We start from the raw sequence: 9,074 nt of genomic DNA, 5'->3' as shown, positions 1-9,074 counted from the left end.
AGAATTTCATCCACCCCACTAGGTCTGGGCAACGCCCCTCCCCTTTTCCCTCAGCTGAGCCAGAAGCAGAGCTTGGGTGGGGGAAAAGGGGAGACACCTACTCAGCTACTCAGTGGAGGCCTGAGGAGGGAGATTGCTTGGGGGTGGGGTGGGGGCCCTGCAGCACTGTGTCCCAGCCCGCTGAAGCCCATGCTGCAAGGGTGGTACACTGACCCTCCTCTGCCAGTCGCCTACCCTACTGCAGAGGCATCGCCATTAATCACCATGGGGAGGGAGGGGGGATGCCTGTTTCTCCCACCTATGGAGCCCTGCAGCATGCTCCCTACCCCCCACCCCCACCATGCCTGGAATGCCTCCAGAGCCCCAGGGCACCCTGTCCCCCAGTCTGTCGCCCTGGGTCTCTGAGTTTCTCTGTCTGCATCTGTCCAGTCTTCCTGCTTTCCTGCTTGTGACTGTGTATTGACACCTGCCCTCAGGGTGGCTGGTGTGGTGGCCTGGGGTTTGGTCCTGGGAGCTGTTGTTAGGTCAGTCCAGGCTCTAGAGTTTCTTTCTACAATTGTCTGTCTGTGTGAATGTCTGGACGACACCCTATAGGCTGGGAGTCTGTGAATGTCTGGCTGACATCCCACGGATGTGAGAGCATTCAGGGTGCGTCTGTGTGTCCCCCGCAGGCTGTATGAGTCTGTGCTGGAGGCCTCCTGCCGGAGGGATGTGTCTGAGACCCCGCGCCAGCCTTGTGCAGGGGTCCCTGCGCATACGGGTGACACGCCTGCACGATCCGCCCCCTCCACAGCCTGCCCGACCAGCGACCAGCAACCCACCGCCATGGCGCCTAGCCGCCCGCCCCATGGCCGGGCCAGGGAGGGAGCGGCAGGTAGGGCCCGAGCCCTGGGCACCTGCAGCGCAGGGGAGAGCTGGCTTGGCGGGGACACCTGCGGGCCGGCGGGCAGGGCGCGGCCGCCCCTCCCTGAGGGCTCCTGCCCCCCGCTGCCGCCGACTCCTGCCTCTGGCCCCGCCTGGCCGGGAACCTGGTGGGCTGGCTCAGACGCAAACCTCTCCTCTGCCCGCAGCGCCGCGGGAAATCTCCACCCCACTTTCCTTTATGCCCGGGGAGTTTTTGCGGTGGTGCGTGGGCTCCCCGCGAAAGTTGCAAGGTCTGGGGGTGCGAGGGCGGAGTCTGCCCAAGGAGGGGCTCAATTAGAACCCCGCCCGCCGCCACCTACCCACCGTGGCCTGGGGCGGAGTTGGTGCCGGGGCGCAGCTGGGGACGTCAGGTGGGGGGACTCCGCACGGGCGCCGAGGAGTTGGCGGGGAGGGTGGGTCCCCTGGGCGTGGGTCCTCCCCAGGCCAGGCTTTCGCCTGGCCCCTGGTCGGGTGGGAGGCTGGAGCGCGTGACCCAGAGCGCCTGACCCGATTTCGGGGGAGAGTGGTTTGGGGCAGGGGCGGCAGCCTGGGTCGGGAAGGGTCGCATGGCGGGCCCTGCAAGGTGGGTGGCCCCCTGCCGTGCCCAGGCCAAGCCGAGCGCAATGTGCTAGCTAGCGGAAAATAGCTTCTGAGGAGCGGGTGGAGTGTGCAGCTGTGTCCACGGGAGCCCGCAACCTGCAGGCAGGACCCTGGCTGGGAGGGAGCCAGGTGCGCCCGAGGCCAGCCACCAACCCTGACTGTATGTGAGGGTTCTGGTGGTCTGTCTGCCCGTGTCAGGTGGCATCCACACTGAAGGGGTGCTTTGGGGGCTCCTGTCTCCCAAAGTGTCAACACAGGATTCCCGGGATGCTTCCTGGGCAGTGTTGTGAAGCCATGTGGCTGCGCTGTGTGTACCCTGGGTGACCACGGGTGTCCCCTGTGAGTGTGTAGTGGTTAGGGAGTTGCCCATGAGTGGCGAACTGTATCTTGTGGTGTGGCTGCATTCCAGGTGACAGTGGGATGTCACAGTGTGCATGTGACTGGTGCTGAGTGACTATTCTTGGGGATAGGTCTACACTCTCAACCTCATCCTCTGAGTTCCTTTTTTTCTATACCTGGGCTACTGGGGGGCAGGTGCTTCCTTTCCCTTGCCAAAGCTCTGTTCTCTATCTCACCTCCACTCTTTCGCCTCTACTTCTCCCTGACTGGGAGTCCCCCATCTGCACAGACTAAAGGGGTCCATGCTAAAGATTCTGGCGTGGTGTGGCTCCAGGACACTATCACATCTCCCACCAGGGGCTGCTAGTGCACAAGGACCTGTCCCAGAGGGGGCCAGGGTGGTGGGTGGCCTCCCTAAGAGGATCAAGAAGTCCTGAGGGACGGGCGGTTACAGAAGCTCAGGGTTAGGTTGTGGGGTGTGCCAAAGAGACCCCCCTCACACTCTGTGCTCCAGGCCTGCCTCCCAGAGCTGGCCCAGGGTGGCCAGATATGGGGGTGGGGAGTGGAGGCAAAGTGTTGCTTTTTCCTTCCAGGGGAATCCCCACTGCACCCCACCCCCAGCCAGGGCACTTTATACAATTTTCTAAGTAGCAAATCCCTGAGGCCAGGCCCCAGTCTCTTCCATTTTGTTTAAACCTGAATCCCATTTGGGGAGGTGGTTTGGGAAGGGGAGGGAAAGTGGTCCCACACTGACACAGGGATACATCTGCACAACCCTGGGGATCATATACTTTGGCAATCTCCCCACCCTCAGGCTCACTGCACACCCACTGCCAGCCTCAGACCCAGCACTCCCACCTGTGCTGTCAGACACTCGCGGCCTGCCCTGCTCAGCGCTGGCCCGGTCCCACTTGTTGCCTGGTGCACAGCGGAACACGTTAGTGTGTGAATATTCACAAACACACACTGTCATGGCTCACAGATGACATACAACCACACACAGACCCATGCTGACCCACAGACACACTCACAGGCTGCTACCTGAACTTGCAAAGGTGGAGACCACCCTGTTCTGCGCTCGCCACCTCCTTGTCCCAGCTGCATCCCTGTAGGGCCTGGAGAGAGAGCCCAGCTCTGGGGGTGGGTGGGGACGCTGTGAGGGAGCAGCAGGGCTGTGGTGTGCTGCATGTTATTTCATGTGTTCGTATGTGTGGGTGTGTCTGTGTACAAATCCTGGGAGGGATTCTGCTTCTGGGTGTGTGTATAGTTGTGAGTGTGTAATTGTGGACAAGTGTACATGCATTGTATTCATGGTTGTGCATACACTTGTGTGTGTCAGTTTACATGAGTCAGTGTGTGTGTCACGTGCATGCTGGGTGAACCTGTGTGCTCCTCTCTGAGTAAATACTAGAGGCAGTGTGCAGGGAAGACTGTGTGTGTGTGCCTGTCTTTATGTGAGTCTTTGTTTGTGTGGCATATGTGTGTCTGTGCCAGCCCTGGTGTCATGTCTCACCTTCTCAAAACCCAGGAACATACCATCACTGTCTAGAAGCTCAGTTTCTCACCTGTAAAATGGAAACACAGAGGACCCGCATCAGCTGTGCATTCACTGGCCTGTCTGGACCACGCACTCCCTTCTGTGAGTGTGGTAGCTGTGGGGTCACTGCGCAAGCTCCCAGGAGCCCCGCCTGAGCTGCTCTGTGAGTTCCACCCACTGTTCAAAAGTTTGCTTTTTACTTACATGAGCCATTCATGAACATCTAAAGAGAGTAAAAAAAGTACTCATTAAAAAGTGGCCTTTCCTCCTTGCCCCAGTTTGGTGGGACTGCAATCCAGGAGTTGGGAAGGAGTTTGTTTCGGTGATGCAGGAAAGTCAGAGTGAAACCAAAGTCAAGAAAGCAGACAAGCAAGTTTATTACACTGTGTAATTACAGGCCTCCATCCTAGTGTCTAACGGCCCCAAATATTTGGGAAAGTTCTTTTCCTGAGGTTTGCAAGACGTTTTTAGGAGGGATATTGTTATGGAAACAAGTGTTTATTGACAGGTTGGCAATGATATAAGCTGATTTTTATTGCACATGCTTTTTCCCAGAATTCTCTCTGATTGCCCATCAAGGGGGGTTAAACTGCAGTGCAGATTTATTCTAATGACTTTATAATGAGGAAAAGCCACTTCGGGATGGCCCAGGAGCACGCCCAGTTGGACTCTAGCTTGTGGAATGGTCTCTGTGGTTTCAGTGCCCCTGCCAGGGATTTTCTGTGGTGGAAGATCTCTGTAGACTCAGTTCTCTAGTCGCAGCAGCTCCATGGTCACCGCGACCTCTCCTCCCACTTATCTCTGGCTTCCTGTCTAACATCCCCGTCTTTAGCAGTTTGGACCCAAATCACTGGGGAAGTGGGGCAAGGACTAGTCTGCCTGCTTCTTGTTATAGGGCATTGCAGTCCTTTGGATCCAAAATGCTTGCAGTCTGTCAGGATGGAGTAATTGCCAGGCAACCACACAGGTGGCCATCAAGGGTCCCATGAAGCTGGGGAAGTTGGGGTTTTCTTTTGTCAGCAAGGGTCTGAAGCCATGAGAGAGGAGGATGTTGGTATTGATGGGCCTGAGTCTAGAAGAAATGAATCTAACTAGGAGACTCAATAAGCACGGCCTCAACAGCAGGGCTAGGAAAAGCATTTAACAGGGGTCCAAAAAAGGGGGTAGCCTGGATGACAAGTTCCAAAAGTGGGACCAAACTCCCCATGATTCTGAGAGCTGCGGATGAAATTGAGAGGCTGGATCAGCTGATTTCATTGCTGCCTCTCTGAGTACTCCTGATTGGTTTACATAAAGCAGCATTCTTCATCAAGGAACGGACATAAGTCCCCCTTTTCTGCAGTGAGCAGGTCTAGACCTCACCTATTTTGTAGGGCTACTGAAGCTAAAGAATCTATGTGATTCTGCAGAGCAGCTACTATCCTGACGATTTCTCCAAGGCTTTCGGCAAAGCCTTTGATATCAAGAAAGAATAGGCGACCCCTACTCGCTCACCAATACCTGACAGTAGTTCTTAAAGCTTGTGTTTGGAACTGGCACACATCACATCCACTCCACTTCATGGTAAAACAAGTAACATGGCCAACCAGACCTCAGAGGGACAGTCCTCTTGGTAATTCTGTGGTAGGATTCTCAAATCCCAGTGGCTTACAAAAACAAATAATTTATTTGCCCACCTGTATTACATGTCACCTGCAAGTTAAGGGTAGCTCTGATGGGCACTTCCCATGCATCTTCTTCATTCCAGGATCCAGGCCACAGAAGCAGCCCCTACTGGGACATGCCACTCTCAGGGAAGAGGACGCAGGAGCACGGGAGCTCATGGAAATGACAGCAGTCCCTGAGGCAGTTTGCAACCCCATGAAGATTGGAACAACCTGGATGGCTCCTATAAGTTCCTGGTTTGACTTCCTATTGCCATTATGGATAAGTGGAGAAATCTGAATGTACAAGAGAAGGAGTTAAGAATACGGAATTACTATTCATTGAGTTGGCGTGAAATGCTATTGAAGGCCTATGGAAAATATCTTTTTAGAGATGCATGCTGAATATTTAGGGATATAATATCATGATATCTATAATTTACTTTAAAATATTTCAGCATAAAAATGGAAATTGATAAAATCTACGGTGTTCAGATAATATTAACATGAAGATTCCAGAAAAGATCATTTGTTTTGTACAGTACAAACTCAAGATTTTTTAAAAAAATTTAGATGTTATGAAAAAGACAAATAAAAAATAAGGAAAGAAATTTAGTTAGAATGAATAGAGAACAAAAATCCAACCCAAGAATTTGAGAAACCCCAAAGGCACCGAGCAGTGGGTTGGTCTGGGCACCTCCGCCTTCTCGCTCTGTCTTGCCTCCCTTTCCAATCTGCTCTCTTCTCCATTTTCTCTCTCACACAAACATGTTCACATACTTTGGAGGGTCTTCATATCATCTAATCCCTTAATGTTTAAAGATATTTAAGGATACCCCCAATCTTTTTAGCTCTCTGTGGTTTTCTAAGTGCTGTCATCTGCCATGTGGTTCTTAAACCTGCGAGAGAGGCTTCATGGGTGGGATGAGGAGGCTCAGAGAGGCCGTGCTCCCTCCTCAAGGCTGTGCCCCTAGGGAGGAGCAGAGGAGGTGTGAAGAGCTGGTTTCCCAGTGCCGAGTCAGGGGACCTTTCCCAGACCACGCCCACATCCCTTTCCCTCTCCGCGGAGCCGCACTGCAGGGGGTTGGTGTCTCCCAGGCCCCCTGATCACACGGGTGTTCAGGACCCGCTGACTCTTACAGACTCAGAGCAGTGCTTCCCAAAGTGCAGGGTCAGAACCACCAGCTGGTTGCTGAAAAGGGCTTAGTTTTCAGAACAGAACTACTGAATCACCTCGAGGAAGGGGACCTGAACTTCTTTTTCTAAATGAACATTGCAGGTGACTCTAATGTACCCTAAAGTTTGGGGCACACTTGCCTTGAGGCCAAGAAAGCAGATGGGCCAGTATTCTAGAGTGCCCTCTGGCTTCCCCCAGCCGTGTTGCAGCCTCCAACCCCTGTTTCTGTCTGGGAGGAGCCCCCGCCTGCTTAGGGAGGGGCTTCGGCAGGCCGGAGTGGCGAGCCCGGATTTCCTCCCTCCTCCTCCTCACACTCACACCACAGGGCAGGTACGCTAGCATGAAGTAAGGGTAAACTTGATGTTTCTGTTCTAGTGTGGCAGATTAAGTGGCTTTTTAAATTAAACAGTTATTATAAACATCTTTTCATATATAAGTGAAAACATTTTAACATCATATATGATAGAGTATTCCACTGATTTAATGGATTACATCATTTCTAAAACAGCTTTATTTGAGACATAAATCAGTACCATTAAAATGGACCTCCTTAAAGTATACAGTTCAATAGTTTTGATCTATTAACAGAGCTGTGCATTCATCACCACAGTCTAACTTCAGGGCATTTCCATCACCCCCAAAAGAAACTCTCATTTTCTTTTCCCACAGTCACTGGTGGCCACTAGTCTCCTTTCTGTCTCTATGGTTTTGCCTCTTCTGTAATTTTTAAACAGAATCTCTACTGCTGAGTGTTTATATTGTTCCTACATTTTTACCATTATTAACAAGGCTATGATGAACATCTAATATATCCATTTTTATACTTTTGTCCAATTATATTCTTAAAAGACATTTCTAGAATTAGAATTTGTTTAATCAGAAATATGTTCTTTTGTTTGTTTCCAAAGTCACAAAATGACATTGTTGAGGATACATTCTTCTCTTTGGTGTGCATGGAAAAATAGTCATATGGAGAAAATATTTGGTAATAATAACAGTAAGAAAGAGAGAGAAAATGTATATTTTATATCACACTTCTATGAACTTTAAGAAATATAGAATTAAATATACAAAAACTGGAAGACCAAGTATAAGCAGTCTGCATTTGCTTCAGTGCTCAGTACTATCATAATGATTCCTAACACAAAAACAAGAGTTCATGGATCTCAAGTATCTTCAATAAATGCTGGTATAACTTATGACTTTTGGCCCTGCTTCTTTAAGAGATACTTTTCTCAGTATTTGTGATTTAGCTCCAAAAGTCCATTTTGCTATTTCCTTGAAGTATTGAGTTAATTTCAAAACTTCTTCGTGTTTATCTTGATTTCTCAGTAATGAAAGCTGTGAAAATTAAAATATTTTCACAGCTCAGCTTGGCAAGGATGAATGAAACTGACAGTTTTCATGACATTAATTTGGGGAGTGAAAGTTGAAACTGTCTTCTTGAAGGACATTCTGGCAATGTGTATGAAAATGAAAAGCATGCATCCCTTTGACTATGACTAAGATATATGCAAAAGATCTACATACACAGATATTCACTGACGTATTGTCTATAATAGAGAAAACAGGAAAAAAATCTAAATCTCCATCATCAGAATATTGATTAAAACATACATGTGGTATGACCATAAAATGCAATAGTATACAGCCATTAGAGATGATGGAAATATTGGCAGAGAATGTTCTCCACCACATTGTTGAAAACAAAAATGATTTAATGAAAAACAAAATGGGGAGAATTTCACCAAAATGTTAACAGAATCTGGGGTGATGTTTGCTTTCTTCACATTTTTAAAAATTTTGCTATCATTAAAGTACAATTACATGAACAACATTATGGTTATGAGACTCGACCCCACCACATAGCCCACTACAGTCACTGTCCATCAGCGTAGTAAGATGCTATAGAATCACTATTTGTCTTCTCTGTGTTATACTGCCTTCCCCGTGTCCCCCCCCACACACATTATACATGCTAATTGTGATTCCCCTTTTTCCCCACCCTTATCCATCCCTTCTCACCCATCCTCCCCAGTCCCTTTCCCTTTGGTAACTGTTAGTCCATTCTTGGGTTCTGTGAGTCTACTGCTGTTTTGTTCCTTCAGTTTTTGTTTTGTTCTTATACTCCACAGATGAGTGAAATCATTTGATACTTGTCTTTCTCTGCCTGGCTTATTTCACTGAGCATAATACCCTCTAGTTCCATCCATGTTGTTGCAAATAGTAGGATTTGATTTCATCTTATGGCTGAATAATACTCCATTGGATAAAGATTCCACATCTTCTATATCCATTCATCTACTGATGGACACTAAGGTTGTTTCCATTTCTTGGCTATTGTAAATAGTGCTGCATAATCATAGGGGTGCATATGTCTTTTTCAAACTGGGCTAGTGCATTCTTAGCGTAAATTCCTAGGAGTGGAATTCCTGGGTCAAACGAGATTTCTATTTTTAATTTTTTTTTCACTGTGTACAAATTTAAAACTTTTTATGTATAACAAAAATACAAAGAGGCTACTTAATACATATTTCAGAAAACCCCAAAATCTATCTTAATGTAAGAACTTTTTGATTTTGGAGTAATGCTCATAATAAAAACTTAAGCTTTTAGTCATTTATTCCAACTCTAGGAAAAAAGAGCTGAAGTTATTATATGCATCTTTTCTGAAAGCTGCCTACATAGGTTTTATTTTCTCCATAATACTGATATAAATTTGGATATAGTTATGGGACTTCTATTCACTCCTAATTTCTATCCATTCTATTTTTTCAAAATTTCTATAAGCCCCTTGATCCAATTTTTTATTCTAATCACTATTTTTTTTGAGAGGGCATCTCTCATATTTATTTTTAACAACAATAAAATTCTG

The 9,074-nt window shown here is 48.2% G+C and overlaps 1 long non-coding RNA gene across 3 annotated transcripts; it reads left to right on the top strand.

Moving 5' to 3' along the window:
- The first annotated feature begins 670 nt into the window (after nucleotides 1–670).
- Nucleotides 671–8,360, top strand: LOC130680683 (uncharacterized). 3 transcript variants are annotated; one of them, XR_008993721.1, is made up of 3 exons: nucleotides 679–874; nucleotides 5,127–6,635; nucleotides 6,668–8,360. It is a non-coding gene; the product is annotated as an uncharacterized LOC130680683 (long non-coding RNA). The 3 variants fall into 3 exon arrangements; XR_008993722.1 differs by having other exon boundaries at nucleotides 671–874; nucleotides 5,127–8,360; XR_008993723.1 differs by lacking the exon at nucleotides 679–874 and adding an exon at nucleotides 2,898–3,542 and having other exon boundaries at nucleotides 5,127–8,360.
- The last annotated feature ends 714 nt before the right edge of the window (nucleotides 8,361–9,074 follow it).

This window comes from Manis pentadactyla, chromosome 14 (assembly GCF_030020395.1).
Source record: "Manis pentadactyla isolate mManPen7 chromosome 14, mManPen7.hap1, whole genome shotgun sequence".
Taxonomy (NCBI): domain Eukaryota; kingdom Metazoa; phylum Chordata; class Mammalia; order Pholidota; family Manidae; genus Manis; species Manis pentadactyla.
The sequence above is the reverse complement of the archived record's forward strand: the minus strand, read 5'-3'. Positions and strand labels throughout refer to the sequence as shown.